Source organism: Euprymna scolopes, chromosome 22, assembly GCF_053919585.1.
Source record: "Euprymna scolopes isolate OS-2025 chromosome 22, ASM5391958v1, whole genome shotgun sequence".
NCBI classification, from domain to species: domain Eukaryota; kingdom Metazoa; phylum Mollusca; class Cephalopoda; order Sepiida; family Sepiolidae; genus Euprymna; species Euprymna scolopes.
Genome location: NC_136503.1, coordinates 95,707,876 through 95,735,230, shown reverse-complemented (window position 1 = coordinate 95,735,230; position 27,355 = coordinate 95,707,876). Strand labels below are relative to the sequence as shown.

The following is a 27,355-nucleotide window of genomic DNA, read 5'->3' as shown; positions in this document are numbered from 1 at the left end:
AGATATGATTAATAAAACATGTTAAAAGACATCTTGAAAAAGAGTTAAACACATATTTAATTTTAAAAAAAGGAAGCAGAAGACAAGTGGATAGTCCTTTGATAAATCTTTGACTTACTTGTAGTTTCATTAAATACTTTTATATGCAAAATCCGATCCCGCATTTTGCTAATTCCTGCCCTCTGATGAGAAGGAGAGTATTTCTTCGAAACTCAGCGGATTAAGGACTATCCACTTATCTTGTGCTTCCTTTTTTAAAATTAAATATGTTTTTAACTCCTTTTCAAGATGTCTTTTAACATGTTTTATTAATCATTTGTTCATATATATATATATATATATATATATTTGTGTATATATATATTTGTGTGTATATATATATTTGTGTATATATATTTGTGTGTATATATATATTTGTGTATATATATAAATATATATATATATATATATATATATATATATACTAATTTGTTAAAAAAACTTACGTATCAAACTCCTCCGTCAGTTTTGGATCTTCAGACATGAAACTTAATATATAGCGTATTCAAACCCATGCGAATCTTTATATTACGGGTTTACCTGGGGAAAATCGGCGCAAAATTGTGAAAATTAAAAAAAAAATTGAATTTGCTAAGTGAAGGTTGAACGATGGTTCATGTTCTGATTTTTAGACTTTCAGCAAAGATGTCTTCATAGCTCAGGCATTGACGTCAAGAAAAAAATGGAATCGTAAGCTAACCGTTTTGGTTTCGATTCTAGATGGTGTCGCACGAGTAAGTTTGTTTTTATTAATTTTTTAAATCATTACTATATATTGGTTCCAATATATTATAATAATAAATACGAAATTGGCATTAATCAAAATATTATATTGTAGCGTATTTTACGACCGGACAATGCCGGGCGACCTTCTAGTGTAATATTATATAGCAAATGAGCTATGGAAGCCAATATATAGAGTAATAATTGCAAAGGTTTCAAACAAATGATTTCTGTGTCATCAATTTTAAAAGAAACCATAGCGTTCATATCTCCAACATTAGTTGGTATTTAGTAGTTAAGCTTTCGTCGTTACCATCTGAGTTATCGCTAGATGATTGTATTTTTTAACAATACGGGCATAAACTACATGTACTAGGTTCCTATTGGACAGACAGTAAAGAAAGAATGCTATGTTGAGATTTTAAGGGAGTTCAGAAAAAGATCCTGTCGAAAAACGCCAGCATCCTTCAAATCGGGTCAGTTGTATACCCACCAGACGCATTGCACCAGTCCACAAATTCATCATTGTTACAGAATATCTTACTAAAATAGGCATCTAACAAAGTTTCTCATCCTCCCTATAGTCCAAACTTTCCTTTCTGTGATTTTAATTATTACCGAAATCTCAAGGAAAACCGAAGAGCGTGTTGTTATGAGTCAATTGAGGAGATGAAACGCACTTTGACGAATGTCATTGACACAGTCACAACTCAATCACTATGAAGAGACAATACAAACCTCAAACCTTAGCACCTTTCATCACTTCCTATTTGTCTTATGATGGGGAGATTCCTAAAGGGTCCTCAGAACAACATCAGTTGCACACTGCTACACTGTTGCAGAATACTGCGCCCTAGATCGACTGGAGCAAACACACAAGATCAATTTACAAAAAAAAAAAAAACTTTGTGAAACGTGCGTATCACCTCAGAATGTCTGAAGTAAACGCCAAACACAATGGCTACCAGTATCAAGCTCGATCGCACAACCCCATATAATGAAGGAATGGGCAACAAAAATGGATTCAAGCGTCGAGAAGGACACCAACGATTTACCATTCCAATAAAGTTTAAAAGATGAGCCAGATACATCCAGAACCAAGTCCCGAAAGCCTTTCTACAACTTAAAAATAAAAAAAAAAGTGAAAAGTTGAGTCATGGAAGGAGGGAGGCAAAAACCGTTCTTCGAAATGTAGGGGCATAATTAAAGAAGTAACATTGCGTCTCCCATGTTTTGCTACAAATTGTAGGAGGCAGTTGGTAGTCGCAAACCGGGTCAGAACGAAACACTGCAGGACTGCAGTAAACAAACACAGGTGGAGACTAATAGACATTATAATCTGTTCAATATGCAAGAACCCCCAACTTAGGACACGGACCACATGATCCTTCACTGTCCAATCACGCAGCTGGAAGGAGGCTATGCAACAGCCTATCTGGAAATAATTTCTCCGATTGGTAAAAAAATAGCGGTCTAGAGATCTAACCCATATGTTACTACAACTACTACTTTTGCCTTGCAGTGTTGTATCCATCCTGCAATCTCTTTAAGAAATGCGATGTTGGGTATAACCTTAGTAGAGGCAGGCAATTTGCCATACGTGAATAAAGAGTGGCAATCTACTTGTTACGTTATACGCGTCTTTTGTAACGGTGTCGTTACCCTTAACGGACCCAACACATGGCGCAAAAAAAACAGAAATAAGGAAGTAAAAAGAAATTCAACTTGCTCTTTCTCTTTTTAAACAAGACGTTCATTCCTGCTTCTCCGGCCTCGTGTGACTCCTGCTTTGTCAATGTTTATTTCCGAACCCGACCAGGCTGTGAGTCCACGTTGTCCGAACACGTGTGTCTCGAACACGTCGTTTTTTTTTCTGCTTCAAACACTCGTTCGTCGTATACGTGTGTCGTTTTTTCTGCGGTGAAGTAACGTCGGACACTAGCTCGGTCATTTGCACATGGCATCTGTGCTAATTTACCATTAGCGACTCTATTACATAATCTTTTTAGACAACCTTAAACTGTATGCAAAGATAAAAAAATAAACATTGCTTCCCCGACAGAAAGTGTAAAAATGTTTACACAATATGCCCGCATAATGTTTGAATTTGACAAAAGAGGCTAAACGCAAACTGGGAAAAAGCAACCCCAGATAAATAACAATCTTATTGAAGACCTGGCAGGAAATATCATTTAAAAACACCTCGGTATAGATAAAATAGAAACAAACATGATAGATAAACTGGGAGAAGAATACAATAAAATTAAGTCCACTTACGCTTACAAACTCTTTGATAATAAAAATGTTCATCTTTCAGTCACGTAAATTATCAGCAATCTTTCTGTGATCTGAAATCCTACGAAAGCAAAATACTTTACTCATCTGTAATTAAACGCCTTTAATATATGTACAAACCTTTATGTAGTTGTAAGTTCCCTGCATATAAAAAAAATAAAGTAAAAAAAAATGGCCGCCGGTTCTCTTCATATGCTTGCGATATTAAAATCTAATATGGAAATGAGATACTTCCAGTTTGAAATAAGAATCCTTATTTTTTTCAGAGACTATTGATTTTTGTTAAGATGTTGGAGTAGCAAATTTTATCGGCAGTATTTCTTGTCTTGGAGTTGAGAATTCTAACAACAGAGTGTCAAGTTTTGAAGTTGAGAATTTTGACAATAGAGCGTCGAGTTTTTATGGTGAGAATATTGAGAACAGTGTGTCGAGTTTTGGAATTGGGAGATTTGACAATAGAACGTCGAGTTTTAGAGTAGTGGGTTTCTTAGCAGCAATGTTGAATTTTGAGTATTGGATTTTGAAAGGAGTGTGTCAGATTTTTCTCCGGATATTGCTTCTTGGAAATGCTCCATACTTAAGAATAAATCAGAGCAAGTGTAAAAGAGTTAATAGATCAAGAGATATGATAGTGGGGATGAAAGAAGGAGTCACCATGACTACGTATCCCAAACTACTTCCGCCAAAAAGCTGAAAACTTTGGGAGGAAGCAGACTAAAGAATACTGCCAAGATTCAACCTGAACTCTAAGAAAGAAAAGAAGGAAATACGGTTAAAAATAAAATAGGGACACTAAAAAAAAGATGGAACCAACAGAAGAATACGGGAAACTACATAAAAAAAGCTTAACCCATAGTATATGCGGGGGAGTATATAGAAAGAGTAGAGCATATAGACAGGGAGAGTATATAAGATTATATGAGCAAAAAATGTCACACTTCTAGAATGTCACACTTCTAGAATGTGCCTTAAATGCGTTTTTGTACAGGCATTAAAAATAGATACTTGAAAATTCAGTATGTTATGAGATGACTGGCCAATTTTTATGATCTAATATCCAAAGAAGCAGCTAACACGCGAATTGGAATACAGCCTACTAAAGCCTAATTATAACAGTTAATGAGCTTCAAAAATGCAATCTGGACGTGAGGATACTAAAGAAGAACAATATGCAATACCAGTCTGTTTGAAATTTGTAAAATATGCCACAGAAACGTATGGGGTGCTTCAGATTGCTTTTGGACGATATTGTCAAAATCAGGCATTAGTTTTGGAGTGGCATAAGACATTCAAGGAAGGCAGGGAATTCCTGAAGGATGATGATATTTATGGGAGGAGTAAGGAAGTCTGAACACCAGAGTTGATTGGCCAAATAAAGAATTTTATGGATAAGGACCGTCGTGTGTATATAGAGGCAATATGCACAGTTTGACGTCATTGTGGAAACTTTGCACATAAATCGCGAAGAACTGATGATTCGCAGGATGTGTAAGCATTTTGTCCCAAGTGTGTTGAGAGAAAATCAGAAAGTTATTGTCATTACCGAAATGTGTATTAAGGCAGTCCTTTACACTCATTATTGTGCAGACCTTCCTTCCTTTGACGTTTCGTAATTTCCCGAAGCTCAAAGAAAACTTTAGAGGTTGTCGTCATGAGACAACCTTGGAGATAAAAGAGATTGTCATTGACACTCTCAATCAGGACGAATTTTTTCGGGCCTTCCAGAAGTATAACAAGTGCGTAGCAGCTGGAGGTAATTAATTGGAATGTGTCTAGTGTTCAACGTGTGTACTATTGATAAAAGTGCCCATTTGAAAAATTATTGAAAGCAATTCGTATATAATGAGGAAAGGCTTAGTATAACGGGGCAAGGGTTAAGCTTACTCGTAAATGCAGTTTTCAAAATGGCTAGCCTGAAAAATAGCCTAAAAACGAATGGCAAAAAACTAATAGCAGAAAAACAAATAGCTTAAAAACAAATGGTCTAAAACAAATGGCCTAAAACAAGCAGCCTAAAAAACAGATAGCCTAAAAACAAATCGTCTAAAAACAAATAGCCTACAAATACTCTAAAAACAAATAGCCTGAAAATTAAATAGCCTTAAAAAAATGGCCTAAAATCTAATAACCTAAAAACGAATGACCTATAAACACATAGCATAAATACAAATAGCCTAAAAACAAATGGCATAAAACAAATAGCATAAAAAAGCCTAAAAACAAATAGCCTAAAAACCAATAGTCTAAAAACAAATAGCCTAAATACAAATAGCCTAAAAGCAAATGGTCTAAAAACAAATTGTCTAAAACCAAATAGCCTACGAATAAATACTCTAAAAAGAAATAGCCTAAAACAAATAGGCTAAAAACAAATTGCCTAAAAACAAATAGGCTAAAAACAAATAGTCTAAAAACAAATAGCCTAAAAACAAATGTTCTAAAAACATATAGTCTAAAAAAAATTAGCCTGAAAACAAATTGCTTAAACACAAATAGCCTAAAAACAAATAGCTTGAAAACAAATATTCTAAAAATATAGCCTAAAAACAAATAGGCTAAAAGTAAATAGCGTAAAAACAAATAGTATAAAAACTAATAGCCTAAAAACAAATAGCCTTTAAACAGATAGCCTACAAACAAATATTCTAAAAACAAATTGCCTAAAAACAAATGGTATAAAAACAAATATTCGAAAAAGAATAGCCTAAAAATAAATAGCCTAAAATAGCCTAAAAGCAAATAGACTAAAAACAAATGGTCTAAAAACAAATAGCCTAAAAAAATGGTCTTAAAACATATAGCCTAAAAACAAATAGCCCAAAACAAAATATTCCAAAAAACAAATAGCCTATAAACAAATATTCAAACAAAAACAAATAGCCTATAAATAAATAGCCTATACACAAATAGCGTAAAAACAAATAGCCCAAAACAAAACATTCCAAAAAACAAATAGCCTATAAACAAATATTCAAAAAAACAAATAGCCTATAAACGAATAGCCGAAAAACAAATAGCGTAAAAACAAATAGCCTAAAAATAAATTGTCTAAAAAAAAATAGCCTAAAATAAATAACCGAAAAACAAATATTCTAAAAATAAATAGCCTAAAAACAAGTAGCCTAAAAACAAATGGCATAAAAACAAATAGTATAAAAACAAATATTCCAAAAACAAATAACCTAAAACAAATAGGCTGAAAAGAATAGCGTAAAAACAAATAATCTAAAAAATAACCTTAAATAAATAGTCTACAAACAAATATTCCAAAAAATTGCCTAAAAACAAATAGGCTAAAAATAAATAGGCTAAAACAATTAGCCTGAAAACAAATAGATTGAAATCAAATGGTCTAAAAACAAATAGCCTAAGATCAAACGGCCTAAAAACAGATAGCATAAAAACAAATAGCTTAAAAACAAACGGGCTAAAAACAAATAGCCTAAAAACAAATAGTCCACAACCAAATATGCTAAAAACAACTATGCTAAAAACAAATAGCCTAAAAACAAATGGTCTAAAAACAAAAAGCCTAATATAAGTAGCCTAAAATCAAACAATCTAAAAATAAATAGTCTAAAAACAAATAGCCTAAAAACAAATGACCTAAGCACATCTAGCCTAAAAACAATTAGCCTAAAAACAAGTATTCGAAAAACAAATAACATAAAAGCAAATAGTCTAAAAACAATAGACTAAAAACAAATGGTCTAAAAACAAACCCCCTTAAAATAAATAGCCTACAAAAAATATTCTAAAAAAAATAACCTAAAAACAAATAGCCTAAAAAGGAAGCGCCTAAAAACAAAAAGGCCTAAAAAATGGTCTAAAAACTTAATAGTCTAAAAACAAATAGTCTAAAAACAAATAGCTTAAAAAAGTACTTAAAACAAATGGTCTAAAAACAAATAACCTAAAACGAAATAGCCTAAAAACAAATAGCCTTAAAATAAATAGCCCAAAAAACAAATATTCTAAACAAAAACAGCCTAAAAACAAATGGTCTAAAACAAATGGACATAGCAGGGTTTTCCACTCAACAATGCCAAATCTTATAAACAAACAAGATTTATGGATTAGAACTTACGTGTGCCAAAACGCAGTATATAAATACATTCAGAAGAAATGCTGGTTGACAGATCCCCGAACATTTGGGAAAATGGATATTTAACGATAACACACACATACACACGCACACACACACACACACGTGCACACAAACACACACATATATACATAGGGTGTCCCAAACAAAAGTTTACACTCTTTAAATTATTATAAAACCAACATTTATTATAAGAAAGAAAAATTTCAGGCATTAAAATACTGTGAACAAATATAGAAACTAGCTAATTATCGAAAGTGTTCAAATTATTGGTCATTGTGGTTAATGAACAGCTGACAACGCTCACTAATTGGATCGAAAACGTCCCTAATTGGTATTGGTATATTGACACATCTTCTTTCAATGGTTGCTTTCAACTCATTCATTTTAGCTCGTTTTATGGTGTGAACCCTATTATATAATATTCGGCGATGAAACGCTGAATATTCGGCGATGAAATGCTGAATATTCGGCGTTTCATCCACTCTAGGACTCCTCAGGCGTATATTGCGATTAAGCTACACTGAATATTCGGCGTTTCATCCACTCTAGGACTCCTCAGGCGTAAGCCTGAGGAATCCTAGAGTGGGTGAAACGCCGAATGTTCAGTGTAGCTTAATCGCAATATATATTTTATAAATTACTAATTTTTAGCACGAAGACTTCCGGGGCGGAGGTTACAGCAACTGAGGGATCGGTGGCGGAGTAGTTAGAGCATATGTAAAAATCAATTGTATAAAATGATATCCTCCTGAAAGTTGAAGTTTCAATCCTCAGAGTGGACGACCGAAGAATTCTATTTCGAATTACTTAGGTCATGGTGGCTGACGGAACAAAAGCATGCTAATCCTGTGAATTAAATTTAAGGGTTCCGCTATAAATTCGGTCACAATTTCCGAGTTCGACAGACACATTCCCGAGTTCGACATGAATTACTCGAAGAAGATCGGAGGTTACATGGACCGAATCGTTGTGAAAATCATACTCAAGATGACAACTGTCGTCCGATGAATCCAAATAATACGGACTTATGTCTTGAATCCTTATTAAAATTCATCAATAATTCAACTAGAATAAACGTTCTTGCTTATTAATTCATTAAAAAAAATCTTCTCCCGAAACTTTTTATAGTCAGTTCTTTTTAGTCCCAAAACCTGTCCAAAAACTAAATTATAATTCTGAAAGACTTCAAGATGTCATTTAGAAACAATGTTTCCTAATTACAATATTTTGGCGTCTGCAACGGAGATGAAAAAAAGGAGGCTGTCATTAAAAATAAATGTAAAAATTTTAAAATGTTCGAAAAAAATAACCGTTTACTGGAGCATTTCTAGTTAATTTTCGTTTGACAACATATACTTAGAAAACACACATATCCATATACATATATATACATATATATATAAATATATATATAAATAAATATATATATATATATATATGTATATATAAGAGCAAACAGTAAAGAAAGCATGTCAAAACACTTAGACAAAGAGTTAAAAACATATTTAATCTAAAAAAGAAACACTTGATAAGTGGATAGTCCTTAAGCCGCGGAGTTTCGAAGAAATACCTGGCTTCTCATCAGAGGGTAAGAATTAGCAAAACTGGGTGTTCTACAAAAACGGTCTCCATAGCTGCATCAAACGATGCGAGAAGTACATAACTCTGAGTGGTTCCGATGTAGAGAAAGACTAATAATTGTACCAAGTTTCGTTGCTCTGCTGCTATGGGAAGTGGGTCAGGGGCATTACTTATTGCACGCCCCTCGTATATCGACCGACTTTAATTCAGCTAAAAGTGTTCAACGAAAAGAAACGCGGTTCTTAAAGGGGCTTACATAAGTTTTACAATAATAATTATTAAATTATACATATATATGCATGTATATATATATGTATGTATGTATGTATGTATGTATGTATGTCAGGTAATGTCATCTGCTACTCGTACCATGTAACCCAGTACTACCTGCCTCATGGTCGGATCACCGTCGACTAAACTGGTTCCCCCACCAGACTTGTTTGGCGAGGAGGGTGGCTAGTCTCCCTGAAGGATTAAAAACAACACCTGCCAAATGGCGAATTAACCCTTTTTTCCGGGTCAACGGCCGGCTAGCACTGTGTGTTTGTGTGCATGTGTGTGTGTGTGTGTGTTGGGGTGGAGAGGGCTCCCGTAAGCCGTAGTGAAGGCAACCTTCCTAGGAGACGCAAATCTCTGAATTAAAAAAACCATAAAGCAGGATACCAGTACCCGCGTTAAGCTGGTCTGCAGTTTAACTTGTTGCTGGCTATCTTGCTCATGCTTGTTGCTGGATATCAACATTTTGAACCGAGATAGAAACTTAGCTGTCGTACAAAGCAAAAACTCTGTAACATCATCTGTGTATAGATACTCCCTCAGGCATTTGTCAATTAAAATGGTCCTGTGGCGATGGAAGTAATTAATTAATAATTAATAAGTATAAGGCGCGGGTGTCTATGCATGCATGCGCACATATGTACATATATTTGCACGCCAGGGCGGAGATGTATGTGTGCATGTAAACGTTCCTTTAAGTATATATGTGTGTACGTGAGCCTGTGTGTGATTGCGCGCGCGGCCACTAGCTAACCCTCTCCAAACAATTAACAACAAATCAAAACCAAATAAAAAACCCAGAACCATAGCCCCCCCGCCTCAGAACCTAAGTGAACACCCAACAGGTAAAGACATACTTATCAAGAAATCATCTCACCAACGAGACGCCAAAAACTTTAATATTAAGACTCGAATTTTAAAGTAACCCTCTCCTCACCCCCAGATATTCCCCTTCCCCTCCATGTATCCCTATGCCCCCAGCCACACCAGAAATGAACTTCCCAGACCCTCCCCTACAAGGTCCTTAAACTCCAAAACTAAAACATTACCGACATACCAAGAAGCCCCTCCAATCTTCCCCCTTGTTCCCTTCCTCTTTTTTTCAGCTCTTCTCGCACCCATTGCCTGTTCACTCATCCATCCCATCATAACGAACATTTCTGTAAAACTCTGAGGAAGCTACAGGCGGCCAAAAAAAACGGCCGGGTAGCTGAAACAATAATGTAACTTAACAGAAAAATACGGTAATAAAAATAAAACGTATATTTGCTCTACAACAGTATTGACCACTTTCTTGAGTTTTTATTAATTACCATTTCTACTATATATATATATATATATATATATATATATATATATATATATATATATGTGTGTGTGTATGTATATCTATACATAGTAGCAGGCCGCCTGGTCGTAACGTACTCATAAATATTAATTTTAATTCATACAGAAACATGCGAGTATTATGATGTTTTTAAACAGTTCATTTCATGTAAGCAATAAAATAACAAAAAACTCGAGCTGAGATCAAAGTAAACACCTAAAACAGTTTGTAAAGTACAATAACCATTAAGCCAGCTTGACACGTTCCTTAAAAGGTGTTTTCAAACATACTTATTCTAAACATGAAATATCTGTTATCTGAACGAATCACGGATGCGCATTAGAAAACAGTTGACAAACAGATAAATATCCGACGACCCGTCCAACGTCACAATTTTGATCTCTTCGCAATGTTTTTTTTTGTGATGAAAACCGATTTAAATGTTTTTCATATCGCTGAATACCCTATATACCAAATTGCAAGTGTGTAATAAAAAATTCGTTGTGTACAGAATGAGAAGTGTCCTCTAACACACACTATTCACACAAACGTATCTATATATCTATCTATCTATCTATTTATCTATCTATAAATTAAATTAATTTAAAAAAAACATTTTTTTACAAACTACTTAAAAATACAAACCAATGAACGTTTCTACCATAAAAGTAACATTTATTGACTATGGTAACATTTATTTTTTGTATATTTATATTATTATATATATAACATTTTCTCTTTGTAAGGAAACATCATTTTGTTGGTCACTCTTGGCTACGAATGGAAACAAAGTTGATATAAAAAAAACATTTTTCGCGAAATGTATCTTTACTTTCATCATATTTTGCTCAGCGTAAAATTTTTGTAATATCAAAACCTATCTCTTTACAAGCCCCTCCTTTTCATAACCTATCATACTTTCATCAATCACAGTCCATTTTCTGTAGGCTGTTTTTGAACCCAGTCAACGGCGGATACTTCTGCTATTATATATATATATATATATATATATATATATATATATATATATATATATATATATATACTCGTGAGCAAAAAAAACAACAAATTGACCGAACAATTTTTATACATTTTATCGCACTAAAGACTATATTAAACAAAGAACAATTGAACAAGAAAACTTAAACTTTAATAAATGCTTAGGATGAAATCGCATTCCTTTTTGTTTTCTTTAAAAGATCAATCCTTTTAGACATGCTCTCAACCAAAGTGGAACACTGTGAAGAGGAGATGCTATTCCATTCGCTTTTCACAGCTGGCCACAGTTTGTCATTGTTCGAAAAGATTCTTCTAGCCAATGCACGAGATATTATGGACCAACTATTCTCGAATGGGTTCAAATTATGGCTTTGGCTAAAGCCTCACATCAGTTGAATTAGCAGAAAACCATTTTTGTGACTTTATCAGTGTGTGCAGGGGCATTATCATGTTGAAAAACAATGTTCTGGGGTATTCCCACCTTCTGGATACTTGGTAACAGTCATGTTTCTAATATTCGAATGCATCCCTTTGCATTGATTGACTTCTCACATCTAATAAGTTCTCCAACACTTGCTGCAGTAAAAGTTCCACATTCCCGTGTTTAATTGTCGTTTTTATGCAACTCCGTGAAAATCTTTCTCCAGTTCTACGAATGCACTGTTTGGGAGCATCACGAAAAAATATCTTGATTCATCTGACCAGAAAACATTCCTGAACCAGTCTGTATCTTTCTTGTCAAGCAAAATCTTTATATCATACATGTTCTTCTTAGATGAAAATGGCTTTTTGCACACCTTTTATAAGAAAATCCTATTTCCTTCATTCGTCTAGATATTTTTTTTTTATCTAGAAAGAGAATTTCCAGCCCCTGTTTTGAATTCTTTGCTATGGCCAACATAAGTTTTCTCTCGATCCTTCAAAGCAGTTAATTTAAGCATGTGGTCGTCCTTCAGAGTGAATGCTCTAAGGAGACAAGATTCAGATTTCCTTTTTACCGGGCGTCCGATTTCGCACCTTTGATCAATTTGTTTCCCTGCAGAAAGGGATGTTTTCACATTTTCTTTCCTTAAAATATCAAAAACTTGCTTATAAGTCACTTTGGAATGCCTTAATCCTGCAATTCGTTTTTTTTTATATTCTCGCCAAGGTGCAGTCCTACCATTTTTAGGATTTATCTTTCCAATTATTATTATATGCTATGATAATTAGGATCTGTAAAATAGAAATTTTTAGCTAAAATTTACACAAAAAAAATATGGAAAAATAAAAATCGATTTCTTCCTTCCCTCACCTTTGGCCCATTTTTTTTTGCTCATGAGTGCATGTATATGTTATGTATATATATATGTATATACACACACACACACACACACACACACATATATATATATATATACATATTTTTATATCTATATAAAAGCCAAGTACGTCCAAGAATTGAATACTGCTGCCATATCTGGGCAGGAGCTGTTAAAAACAGCCTATCCTGCCTTGACAGTGTACAAAATAGACTTCGTGGCTTAGTGGAGGATGCCCTTTTTTCTACCCTGCAACCTCTCTCCCACAGAAGAGACGTTGCGAGCTTATCCTTGTTTTATCGTTATTTCCATGGCAGGTGCTCGTCTGAACTCCAATCTCTGGTCCCCCTCGCTAATCTTTCACGAAAAACACCCGTCTAGCCGAATCCACTGTGAAAAATTTCCCCCACTCTTTATCTGTGCCTAAATCAAAACGTGGATTCCATGAACAAAGCTTCTTTATTAGAACTGCACGCCTGTGGAACTCTGTTCCGTCTGCCTGCTTCCCACCGGACTACAACTTGAATGTCTTCAAGTCCAATGTTAACAAATTCCTAATGAACCGCCCCCTTAAGTAAACACTTCATCAAATCTCCACACTAACGTAATGTACTTGCAATAACCCTTATCCCTGAGTGTCTTCCGGGCCTTTATAAGTGGTGACTACTGTGTAAAAAAACACACATATTTATAAATATATATATATATATATATATATATATATATATATATATATATATATATATATATATACAGAGAGAAAGAGAAAGAGAGAGAGGGAAAGACAGAGAAGGTTCTTGTTAGACTCATTTGTAGAAGGGATTATGGTACGTTTATCGTTAAGCAAACTGCCTTATCATTTCCGCCAAACGTTTACTATTCTTTAAAACTCAAAAAGTTGAAAAACCTCATTATCACACACGATTCACTTGGTCCAATTGGCGTAATTAAATCGCAAAAACAAACACGGCAAAATATATCCGGTAGTTCAACTCGTCCGATTATCTTAATGATAAGAAAATTAGTTTCGCTTGCATTTCATTCCTTCGTGTGGATAACGCTAATGATGAGAAAAACGAAACATAATAAATACGTATAACGACGTTTCATCTATTATATAAAAGAAACCGTTTGCATCTTTAACGTGTGTGTCGGGCTTAAAGCTAGTTACAGCACAACATCCATTTACAAACGTGCACTTTTTTTTTTTTTCTTGGACTTACAGGGTACTTTCACAGCGTATACATGTTATATGAGAAGGGGACAGACCCAAGTAATTAAAAGAGCAAACTAGTTAAGTTTGAAATGATTTTGAAAAGGTTAGAATCGAACCTAATAAAGAAAAGTTTAAAGAATACATATTGAAATCCTAGAAATGCAAATAGATTCTTGGAAAAAAATAATATTATTTATGTCAGAGTTAGATATGAACAATGCAAACCTTCTCTGCAAACCTTCTCTGCCAGTAAAAGCAATGGCACGTGACTGATAGTACATCTTTCAAACTGATTGGCCTAACGTTCACAGGAAACATGAGTTGGAACAATTATATTGAAAACATTGCCTGGGCCGCTGCGAGAAAGGTAGGCTCTCTCTAATGTGCTAGAAAACTACTGACACCTGAAAGTATCCTGTACCTCTATAAGGCCACCATTCGACCATGTATGGAGTATTGTTGTCAAATTTGAGCTGATGCATCTGCTACTAGACTCTCGTTCCTAGACAAGGTTCAAAAGAGAGTCGCCAATCAGATAGGCCCTGAACTGGGATCTAAGTTTCGGCATCTGTCCCATCGACGAAATGTTTCATCCCTCTGCCTGTTCTATAAGTATTTTAATGGTGAATGCTCTGGCGAACTGCAGACACTTGTGCCCCCACGACGTAGACACTCTCGGCAAATCCGACAGACAGCTAAATCCCACCCCCACAAAGTAGAGATCCCTAGATGTAAAAATCTTTCTACTCCAATAGTTTATTCCCCAGAACCGCTAGACTCTAGAATTCCATTCCAGGTCCCTGCTAACCCAACTGCACTGACATATAGAAGTTAAAGTGTAACGTGAACCGACATCTTGCTGTCGAAATCCCTACATAGTACCCCAGTAGTTGTTGCCCCTGATAGTAGTCCTCTATACTAAAGTGGCAATGTACCTTGTTTGGGGTGAAAATGTAATAATAAAAAAAAATAGAACATATCACAAATAGACAGCAACATTTAGACAATCATACAAGGGGCTCCTTTTATGATACCAACAATACAATAAAATTGTCGAAGAGACCAGATCCATAGGAAGAGATATCAAGCAAAAGTCGGTCAGAAGTCTAGATTCAAGATCCGGGAATCTTACGTCAAATGAGGTCAAATCGTAGGATGTAAAATTCGCGATCAGCGAGTTAGACCCACATTTTAACATAATACATGGTTTGATTGGTAATGCTATCAAGGCTAATACAGATTAATGGAGGAGTAACCCGGTATAGAGAGCGATACGAGAGGCGCGCTAAGCAACAGGTTATTCTGCTCACACCACCACCCCGACGCGCACCATTAAACTTGTCCAAAATGGCATCCAAAAACCGTAAGGATATTTTGAATAAACGGAATATTTTTATAACCAGGTGTTTGTGGTTTTATTATCGCCAACGAGTGTATAAATCGGGAAATGACGAAGACTTTAAAACACATTTGGCCATCGGCCATGGCGAAATAAAACAAAATGTGCTTAAGTTTGTAGCATGTAATCGGGGGTTTCTGTTGTTTTTTTAAGGTATGCATGTACACTCACAGACGCCCTAAAGCAAAGAGAACACAGTTTATCAAAAGCCCAACCGCCTTCTCTATAAGCTCAGGCGAAAGAGCCCGAGGCCTATCTATAGAGTTTCCACACCTACTTGTGTCCGAAAGCACCACAACCAGGAAACATATCCTTCTAGTCTTAAAGGTAAATTTTCATTCCACTTAATTGTCAATCTTAGCTGACAATCTAATATACAAATCTATTTTTACAAAGTCATTTGCAATGTTACGATAACTAAACTAAATTCATATGTAATATTACTATAAATCAAACTGTTTTCAATGCATCTTCAATTGTACTAGCCTGGGTTCCTGGCGTTGCCCAGGTGTTTAGTGGTGTATGTTAAGCAAAGAAAAAAATGGTAGTAGGCAGACAGAATCGAACCCGTACCGCGAAGGAGGAAAATAACGTGAGAAAATAACGTGACGTCTTTGCTGTTGTGTCATTCACTAAATCGGAAGTGGCGAAGGTTAAAATTAAGGCTATTCAATCGAAAAGACGGGATGACTTTGAGAAATATCGGCGAGGAAACCGCCCCTGCTTGTAGAAAAGTACTCAAGTGAGAGTAAAGGAATTAATGTTTTTTAACGGATTTTCCGATATTTGTCGTCCGAAGGGTGTAGATTCAAAACGATAGCAATCTCGTGAAAAACCGTCGCTTCCGTTGAAAGTATTACGCGGACATACAAACATACATACATACATGTATACATCTAAACAGACAGATAAGTATAGTATTATAGGAAAGGAAATGGAAGCAGAAAGGAACCATTTTTTAAAGGCGAAAAGTGAGCAAAGCTTGTCAAAAACAAGTCATTTTATAGAATGATCCACGATATTTATAATAATGGTTAATCATGTAACTCCACCAACCTCTCATTCATCGAAATTTGACGTTACTTGCGTGTTTATATAGAGCATCAAATCCGGACATCCGGTGTGTTTTTATTACGGAAAACCGATCCAGAGTCTTGCACACACGAGAGAGTCTTCTTTATTTTCCTACCTATCCTCGGCAAATTTAAGTTCTTACATTATTCCTAGGTGACTCATCTTCCTAGGCCTTGCCCCCCCCCCATCATTAAAGAAGCGATCCGTATATTGATTATCTCAGTCAACGCTTCTACCATTAAATGCCAACAATGTTGCAAAAGAATTGTTTTAGGCTAAAGTTAAAGTCCCCAACTTCACTGGCTTTACAAAACCTCACTTGACCTTGTGTCTAACTTATTCGAGACGAAACAAGCCAAGTATGCTTTGTCCCCGGTAGTTCACAGCGAACAAACAATGAATGAACAGTAAACGAGGCATAAAAAATGACTATGTTTAGCATTTGTCTACACAACCCATTTAGTCCTCACCCCAAGAGACGTCAAATCCTAGTACAAATGAACAAACCGTGCAGTTTTAGACCTTAACATATTTAACTTTTGTACCATGCAAAAAAAAAAAGAAATTACCAAGTTCATCATTTGTCCCCTCCATTTAGGCCCCAATATACCACAGGCCTTAAGATATTTAAATTTGAGTTCAGCACCATATAAGACTGCAAAAAAGACATACACAGAAAACTTTGGACGCATATGGTAAAATACTCCCCAAAAGGGAGTGAGCTTATTAGCCCTAAATGAGCCCCTGGGGCACACCCAAGAGTTATCTCGAAGTATAGACAAACAAAATTATATAGAAATTAGTTAATTTAAACTTTTCAGAAAGTTTTAAAAAATCTAAGGCATCAATTTTTTAATTTTTTTTTTTTTTTTAATAATGACACAAACGTGTCAATTTTAGCCATTTTCACCAGAAAGCACCCTTAGGGGGCAACCGGAGTTTTCCGGGAAAATCCGTTCTGATACTTTTTACTCATACCATGTTTTATGTTTGTGCAAAATTTTAAAAAATTCCAAGGCGTAGTTATTGAGAAAAGTGTAGGCAGACGAACGGAGGAGGGTGAATTTTCGGGTGCATCTTCCTTTTGTCGGGGAACTAACAAAATATTTCGTCTGATTAGCATTGTCTCTAGTCGTCCGTCCTTCCAATCGTAAATCGTGACAAGTAAGTGGCGCCACGTCTATAGATTAATGTAAGAAGAGACCAACGGCTATTATTTTGCATAATAGAAGCGCAATGTCAGCCATTATCTCAGCCTATTTAAAGAAATGTACGAGAGCAATTTTTACAGACAATCAAAAGCGAAACTAATTATTGCAAGGTTTGAAGTCATCTTAAAGTTATTACTAATTTTATGTCTATGCAATAGAACCAGGCCGATAGCCATTAGTCGCGTGCTCTCGTTCAATGAATGAATGCGTGAATGTAGGATTGACATGAAAGTCTTAAAGATAAGCTAAAATGACAGAAAATGGGCTTAAATGACTTAAATACATAAAAATAAATGACATAGAATGACTTTAATGAACTAAGGACGAATTGAATGACCTTAAGAATGACCTGAATGCTTAAAAAATAACTGGAATCCATCAAAAACAACTTGAATGATCTGGAGAATGGCTTGAATGGTTTTGAGACTGACTGGTTGTCAAGTGGGTGATCATTTTACATTAAATTAATAAGGAAAAGTGATCCCCCATTTTAAATCACAAAAAATATTTGATTTAGGGAATTTGAAACGTTATATTAGCTATATGGCCAAGGTAAAGTTACAAACATAAGTACAGCATGTATTAAAGACAGATACTACACTTTGATCTTGGCCAAAAGGCCAAGAAAATGATATTTATTTGCTCACCCACCGAGCAAATTAGGCACAGGGCCGATTTTTAATGTGAGGAGTGAAGGGGAAATGAGGACCAACTCCCCGGAGAGTAGAGAAGCTGGATAGTGACAATTGGTATGAAGGGTTGCCCCTACATTGACCAAGGTCTTATATGTGGGGTTGGTATTTATTTGCTCCCTCACCGAGCAAATTAGGCACAACGCCGATTTTAAAGTGAGGAGTGGATGGGGAAATGGGGACCAACTCCCCGGATAGTGACAATTGGTATGAAGGGTTGCCTCTTCATTGACCAAGGTCTTATATGTGGGGTTTGCCCCACATATGGTCTTTGCTTGCAGTATCTGCCGGAACAGATACTACACTTTGAGATATTAAATTTTTTATTCACAGGAAAAAATACAATTGGGAAAATGAACAAAAAAACGGATGGTGAGGTTGGCTGATCCATCTCGTCTCTGTTGTAAATTTTAAATGATTTTTCTCTCGGCCAGCCTCTTTTATCATGGTTACCCCTTTAAATTTTTATTTATGTGTGTGTGGTGGGAGAGGGTGCCTACTTAAGCACAATTTTAAATTTTTTTTATTCATATAAAAAAATACAAAAAAGATAAAAATCTTAATAAAATTCCATTTGTGCTACACTTTGATCTTGGCCAAAAGGCCAAGAAAAGCTTAAAAAGCTAAGAACAGCATCTATTAAGAACAAACCTTTGATCTTAACCAAAAAGGCCAAGCACAAAAGTGTTACGGACAGACCGACCGACCGACCGACCGAGTGACCGAGTGACTTATAGAGTCGATTGCACGCGACTAAAAAGCTTTGCATTTCGGTCCTCTATAATACTGTTTAATAATGTGTGCTGTTGTTGTTGATAATGCTTTTTACACTGTTGCTGTTATTGGTCATATTCTTGCCGTTTTGTTTTTTTGTTAGGATAATGTGGATGCTGTTGTTAATGTTGTTGTTAATGTTGTTATTAATGTTGTTGTTAATGTTGTTATTAATGTTGCTGATGCTGTTGAGTCCATAGTTTACTTTGTTGATGTTCTTGTTAATGTTTTTCTGTTCTTTTTGTGTTGTTAGCACTGTTGCTCATGTTGTTCTTTATGTCATTGATGTTGTTGCTATGTTGTTGTTAATTGTGTTGATGTTGTTTTTATGTTATTCTTATGTTGTTATTAAATGTGCTGATGTTACTGTTAATGTTGCTGCTATCATTGTTTATTATATTAATGTTATGTTGTTGATGATGTTGATGTTATTGTTGATGTTATTGTTGATGTTGTTGTTATGTTGCAGCTTTGTTGTTTATGTTGTTGATGTTGGTGACATTGTTGTAAATGTTATTGTTTGTGTTTTGTATATATTGCAGTTTTTGGTAATGTTGATTTTTTGTTGTTACTGACGTTGTTATGTTTTTGTTATTCTGTTGTTAACTGTGTTGATGTTGTTTTTCAAATTATTGATGTGTTGTTTTATGTTGTAGTTTATGTTGTTGATGCTATTGTTAACACTTATGTTAGGTTTTTATTTTGTTGTTCATGTTGTAAGGTTGTTGATAATGTTGCTGCCGTTGGTAATATCTTTGTTTGTGTTTTTGTCAATATTACAGTGTTTGGTACTGTTGATTATATTGTTTATTATTATTATTTAGTTGTTGTTTATATGTCTGTGATGATATCGATGCTGTTGTTGTTAAATATGTTGTTCATATTGCTAATGATGCTGTTCTTGTTATTGTGGGTGATTACTTTGTTGGTATTGTTGATATTGCTGTTGAGTAAGTCGGTTTTCATGTTATTGCTATGTTATTGTTAAATGTGCTGATGTTAGTGTTCATGTTGCTGCTAATGCTATTATTGTTTGTTCTATTGATGTTATATTGCTGCTGATTTTGTTGTTATAGTGTTGCTTTGTTGTTTATGTTGTTGATGTTGGTGACATTGTTGTAAATGTTATTGCTTGTGTTTTTGTACATGTTGCAGTTTTTGGTAATGCAGATTTTTGTTGTTACTGATGTTGTTATGCTTTTGTTATTCTTTTGTTAACTGTGTTGATGTTGTTTTTCATTTTATTGTTATGTTGTTTTTATGCTGTAGTTAACGTTGATTTTATTGTTAGCACTTATGTTAGGTTTTTATTTTGTTGTTCATATTGTAAGGTTGTTGAGTATTTTTATGTTGTTATGTTGTTGTTTTCTTGTTTATGCTGTTGTCCATATTGTTTTCTGCTGTGGTTATGTTGTTATTTAGTTGTTGATAATGTTGCTGCCGTTGGTAATATTTTTTTTGTGTTTTTGTCAATATTACAGTGTTTGGTAATGTCGATTATAATCTTGTTTATTATTATTATTTATTTGTTGTTTATGTGTGTGTGTGATGATATCGATGCTGTTGTTGTTAAATATGTTGTTCATATTGCTAATGATGTTGTTCCTGTTATTGTGGGTGATTACTTTGTTGATATTGTTGATATTGCTGTTGAGTAAGTCGTTGATGCTATTGAACATGCTGCTACTGATGTTGTTACTATTGTTGTTACTGTTGTTGTTACTGTTGTTCTTTAGATGTGTTTTTCTTTTTTTATAATGATTTTGCTTTTATATGCTGGTGGTGCTTTGTTCTTCTTGATATTGTTGCGGCTAATGTTGTCTGATATTTGTTGTTGTTTATGTTGCTATTATTGTTTATACAGGGTGCCCCCCAAAAAAACGGGCCCAACTCTAATTAGGCCCCTGTTCTTAGTGTTTTGTCCGAATAAAATGAAACTTTAGTCATAACTAGTTTATTTATTCAAAACATCACATCAAAAAACACTAGGGTATTTGGCCTTCTTTTCTCCGTTGACCGTAAAATGCTCAGAAAAACAATTGAATGTAATTTGTTTGTTTGTTTTTTTTTTTTGGTCACCCTGTATATTTTATGTTTAGGATATGCTTGTATTATAGTTTTAGTGTTGCGATGTTTATAACGGTTTTGTTGCTGTTGTATTTAATGCTGTTGCTTTAGTTGACGTTATTTAGTTTTTCGGCATATCAACCAAGGAGAGTAAGCATAGATTACATCTCTACTAAACACCTACCATGCAAAATTACACCTGTTTTTATGGCGATAATATAAATACTGTGTAATATGCATAGACGAAGTTTGATAGAAAATCAGGCATAAATAAACTTTTCCAGTAGAAACCTATTATGGCATTTCGATTTAAGGTATTTTGGAGGGACCATCACGTGTTAAATCTTTAAAATTAAAAATATTTCAGACGCTAGACCTTAAGAGACAGACCAATAAAACGTTTTCAACAAATAAGCTTATCATAATATTTTGCAACGCTAGCCTTCTCTTCGCCCTCTGAACATATTATGGCGCCTGCCAATATTCAACAGCATTTGTAATAACGTAAGAGCGATTAAAACAGAATAAAAAAGGAGGCAATACATTTGCTAACGACAACATGTATAGCATTTTTTACTATTTAAAACTGAAGTGATTATGAACTTGAAAGATATAATACCATTTTACCTCGAGTGGGTGATTTTTGTTTTTAAATGCTGATCTACCAGTACATAAGATATTTTACATATTTTATACTGTTCATTTTCTTTTATTTTCATTTGATCTGAATTGATTTTGTCGTCAATCTGAATGATATCTTTTTTATAGATCGCGTCTGCTTTGATTAGTGAACAAGATCTCAAGACGTGCATCAAATATTTCGCGAATCTATATAATAAAATGCATACAATGTTTATCAAACACCAATATCTATATATATATATATATATATATATATGTATATATATATATTAGTATCTAATATATATATATATATATATATATATATATATATATATAAGATATTCATATATATAAGATACATATTCATATATATATATATATAAATATATATATATAACTACTTTATTTACTCACATAAATTTATATACGAAAGTATAGATTTATGCGTAAACTTTAAGTATTTACTTCAAAAGTGCTCAATACGTAGGTAGAGCTAGTTAGTAAGTTATAAAATGTATATGGCGATTAAGCTACACTGAATATTCCGCGTTTCATCCACTCTAGGATTCTTCAGGCTTATGCGCATAAGCCTGAAGAATCATAAAGTGGATGAAACGCGGAATATTCAGTGCAGCTTAATCACCATATACTTTTTATAACTTACTACACAAATGCCCTTTCGAATATATAATTAAATTCATTTAAAACGTATCGCAAAAATATAAACAAACAACATTTACATAAAAACCGTAACATATTCAGTCGTGCGCGATAGCCAAGTGGAAAGCAGTTACGCATCTTATCATAGTGTCCCAATTACGAGCCTCGCAAGATTCAGCTACTCTGATGAGTCGTAATCGACGAAACACGTGTCAGTGGATAATTGTATTTTAAAGATAATATATACATTATTTATTATTTTTATCTTAGTTTATTTTATATTACTTTTAGCTTAGTTTAGTTTCGTATATACAAACATGTATAATAGTTTAGTTTCGTATATACAAACATGTATAATAGTTTATAATTTCTTGATATTATTTTCATAAGTATGTATACACACATTAGGATTAATAAATTTACTAATTATTAAATAGAAAATTTTGGTAGACGATTCATAAATTAATTGACATTGTTGGTACAATAGTTGGGTTTAATGACTTTGGTTGATAAAAATTCAATATGGCGTAATGGAAAAATAAAAAATTTATTTTCAGCTTATCTTCCAATTTTCGGATTTAAATCATGTGAAATCAAACTTCAATTCCTTTTGTCGGATTGATTGTTGCTATTTCTTCTGATGAGTTAAGGACATAATAAATTCATTGATTGATATAATAATTAAGTGATTGATTTTGCGCTACAAAACATATACCGTCAAGTATTGTATAAGTCAACTGAATAAAAGGAATGAATTTTGGAATATAACTTTTTGTCATTTATACTCCATATTGCTCTGTAATTACATGGAGCTTCTTAAATAAGGATATATATATATATATATATATATATCACAGCCATTCTTAACGTGACGTTTGATGTGTGTATTCTGAAAGCCGTTCTTAACATTGGGAAATTGGGGGATGGTAATTCTGCAATGTATTTTCTTATTTTCAACCTCCCCTTGTTGAGAACGGCTATCGGAATAAACACAATTTTCAGGTTCGACGAGCAGCGCACAAATACTTTTTTTAATGAACCAAAGTCGCATTGTCATAAAAGGGAACATTATGCAATGTTATTAAAAATAAAAAATAAAAAAATATTTTTTTATAAAGAAATAGCTATTTACTTTCCTCCCCACCAGAGCAGTTAGATATTAATGTTTTAATGTGAGAAAACTAGTTCCCTCAAAAAAGGCAGACGAGATTGGAAACTTGCTTCAGTCTTCAGGGATTCATTCTACTAAAAAAAAAAGATCTTCTAGTGTTACTTTGCTATTGTGTAAAAATAACAAAGAAATTTACGTGTTTATTTATTTATTTTGCTGAGAAAATTTTTAAAGTGGCACACTGGGTTGATCGACTAGTCTCAGTCTTTAAGAATTTGCCGAAAATAATCGCGAATAAGTCGTTTCATTGTTAATTTAAATGAAAAATTTTTATAAAAGTATATTAACCTTTTTTATCTCTATTATATATATATATATATATATATATATACACACACAAATATATATATATATATATGATTAGTTTTTTTTGTGAAAAAGAATTCCAGTAGAGTGCTCAATTAAAAGGAAAATCCAAATTGTAAGAGCGTATTTATATTTTGTGTACAGAAAGTTGTTAGTTGAGACAGATCATTGGTACCGTCGGTTTCAAGCCCGATAATAAGGCCCGTTTAAGGTATCCTTATCAAGCTCTCTTCAGCTAATATTCGTCTCATATATATATATATATATATATATATATATATATATATATATATATATATATATATATATATATATATACACAGTGTGTCCATAAAGTCCGTGTGCAATTTTAAAATGAATTGTTCCAAAATCAAATCCTTTTTACATGTTATTTCTATTGCAATCAGAAATAAAATTATAAATATTTTTAGGCTCACATGGACTTTATGGATACCCTGCGCGCACACACACACACACACACACACACACACACACACACACACACACATACACACACACACACACAAGAGTTCAGTACACACAAAGGAAACAATATCGATAGAAATACAATCCGAATCTAATAAAAGAGAGTTCAAATTTTGACATAATAAATGACTTTGATTGTGCTACTCTTTGAAGGATTAATCGGAATCGGGAATCGAAAAATCAGTGTATCGTATCGATATCGGAATCAGAACAGTGTGAGCCTGTTTTCAGATGCCAAAAACGATTCTTTTAATTTTATTTGATTCCCTTTAAGGCAAACTCTTCCACCGCTGATAGTAAAAATAATAAAATAATATATATTTATTTTTTTTAACTTACCAGTAAAACTCAAATTTATAGGTAATCCCCCCCAATTGTATTTTTACGTCCAGGAAAATATTCGTAGATTGAACATTTGTTTTTACTCTAATGATGGAAAACAGAAAACGTTTATTTGTAAACTTTGGATTCATCGGGTAACTGTTCACGTCTTGAGTGTAATTTTCACAACGTTTCGGTCGATGTAACTTCCGACCTTCTTCAGGTGTATTTTGTCGACTTCTCAAGATACACTTGAAGAATATAGGACAGTACATCGACCGAAACTTTATCAGAATAACCAAATTAATAGGAATAACGTATCGCAGAGGCGGTAGCACTCTCTATATAGGGATGGCCCGTACACGCCTATATACGCCTACAAAACAAAACTATCCAAATCTCAACTAAAATCAACTTATAAGTTTCAAAAAGCACATATTCTTACAGAGAAGCGTCTTACGAATCCAGCGAGTGTCAGAACGTCGGTTAAAATGTCAAAAGAGAGCAAAAAAAAAGGGGTACAAAAATGGCCAATTGGTCTTTCTTCTTCTGCTTTCTTCTTTCTTTTGAGACGATGTATCTCGGTGTACGAACAATCTCTGACAACAGTTCAAGCATCAATCGACTGCTCTTTACAGGGAGAGGTGCAGTGACCCATCGCTTTTTAGCTAACTCCATAATTAAATAAGATTACGTGTAATAACAAGTTTTAAACACTATATACCTAATGTAGACAGACCACTTCGAACACGGAACTTCTCCAAAAGGGACAGCTCCAAATAATACACCGGATGCTAACAGACGTTCCAGTTTGCCAGTGGCCTATATTTCTTGGACGCTGAATATTTGAGGTGAACGTTAAGGTTTTTTCTTTAAACAGTAACCCACCAGCGTTAATGAAACCACGAAATCTTTATCTCAGTTGATCAAAATTGTTATAAGAGTAACCTATCAGCAAGTACGACGTCAAAAAACAATGTTATAAAAACAAATAATTCTTCAGATTTTGGACTGAAGAATATGTACAAAATGTCAATACTGTGACCAGGATTTGAACCTAGGTGAAATTCTCACGCATGCGCAAAAATACACTATAGCAACCATTGTTAAATGCAGCTGAATCTCTTCGCTCGCTAAGAAAAGTAGATCAGACCAGTTCTTCTAAGAACTCACCAAACGCAAAAGGAAATAAGTTAAATTAACCGCAAAAGAAACTGCAAGAAAGTCATCTTCTAAGAACTCACTGGAAGCTGACCCAAAAGAATAAAAATCCAAGCCCTAGCCACAAAAATAACTAGATATTGTGGCTACTATACACAATCTACTAATAAAAACAAGTAAGTTTTCTAAAATAAACTACAATAAATTAACCAAGTAACCTCACACTGTCACTGATTAGGACTTCATATAAAGATAACAACTACACTATTGGTGTATATACCGTTCCACACTTTAACTATTGGTGACGGGGCAGTATCTCAATTCTACGAGAGTTGTCTTGCTATAAGATAAGTGATATTATAGTAAGATACACATAAGTGTTATATGTTTACATTTAATAAAAAATGCCAAAGTCAGCACGTAGTAAAAAAGCTCAGAGAAATATAGACTATGAAAAAAACAAAGTCAAGGTATTATCTGAGCAAACAGAATACTATCAGAAAAATGCTGAAATAATAAAAATTAAGTATCATGCAAATCCTGAGGCAAAAAAGGCTGCCTCACGTGCTGACTCAAAAGAGGGGAAAAACTGCCTCACGTGCTCTTTATAACAAAGAACCAGAAAAAAAGAAGGCTGCCTCACGTGCTGACTCAAAAGCACGTTATAACAGAGATTCTGAGGAGAAAAAAGCTGCCTCACGTGCTCTTTATAACAAAGAACCAGAAAAAAGAAGACTGCCTCACGTGCTCTTTATAACAAAGAACCAGAAAAAAACAAGGCTGCCTCACGTGCTCTTTATAACAAAGAACCAGAAAAAAAGAAGGCTGCCTCACGTGCTGACTCAAAAGCACGGTATAACAGGGATCTCAAGGGGAAAAAGCTGCCTCATGCACAAACTATTATAAATATAAATATCAAAAACTGCCAAATCTTTGCCAAAACGCCAAAGAATGAACCAAGAAAAATGTAATAGTGAAGGTATGAACATTTTAGAACTTTATAATACTCTAACTGTTTTATCAGAGAGGCGGTAGCACTCTTTATGTAATATAGAACCGATGGAGGACCAAGAGGCAACTCCTAAGGCCCAAAACCCAAAGACCTAAAACCCAGCAGGAAGCGACCTGCTACTAATGGAGGCGGCAATGAGCCGCCTCCTAAAAAAAGACAATACTATCATGAATGTAAGTTTAAAAATAAGACTGTAAGTAAAAATACTAATTAACAAGAATAAAAAAGCATTGGAAATGCAAAAGGATATAGGGATGGTATGCCAAAAAGTATACAAACAAGATAGCTATGAATGGCTAGGCACATGGAAATAGAATTGCATCCAAAGTATAGCCCTATAGCTTTTTACAACCGTAAAGATGGCACGGAATGAAGATTGGAGAAAAGCTATAGGGCTATACTTTGGATGCAATTCTATTTCCATGTGCCTAGCCATTCATAACTATCTTGTTTGTATACTTTTTGGCATACCATCCCTATATCCTTTTGTATTTCCAATGCTTTTTTATTCTTGTATAACATAAATCTCACC

General features: G+C 34.1%; 1 protein-coding gene and 1 pseudogene across 1 annotated transcript in view; both read right to left on the bottom strand.

The window, feature by feature from the left end:
* Positions 1–27,355, bottom strand: part of LOC145243549 (type-1 angiotensin II receptor A-like) — a 1,077,320-nt gene that overhangs the window by 983,169 nt on the left and 66,796 nt on the right. The window lies entirely within an intron of this gene.
* On the bottom strand, positions 18,025–18,182 carry LOC145244100 (U2 spliceosomal RNA; annotated as a pseudogene).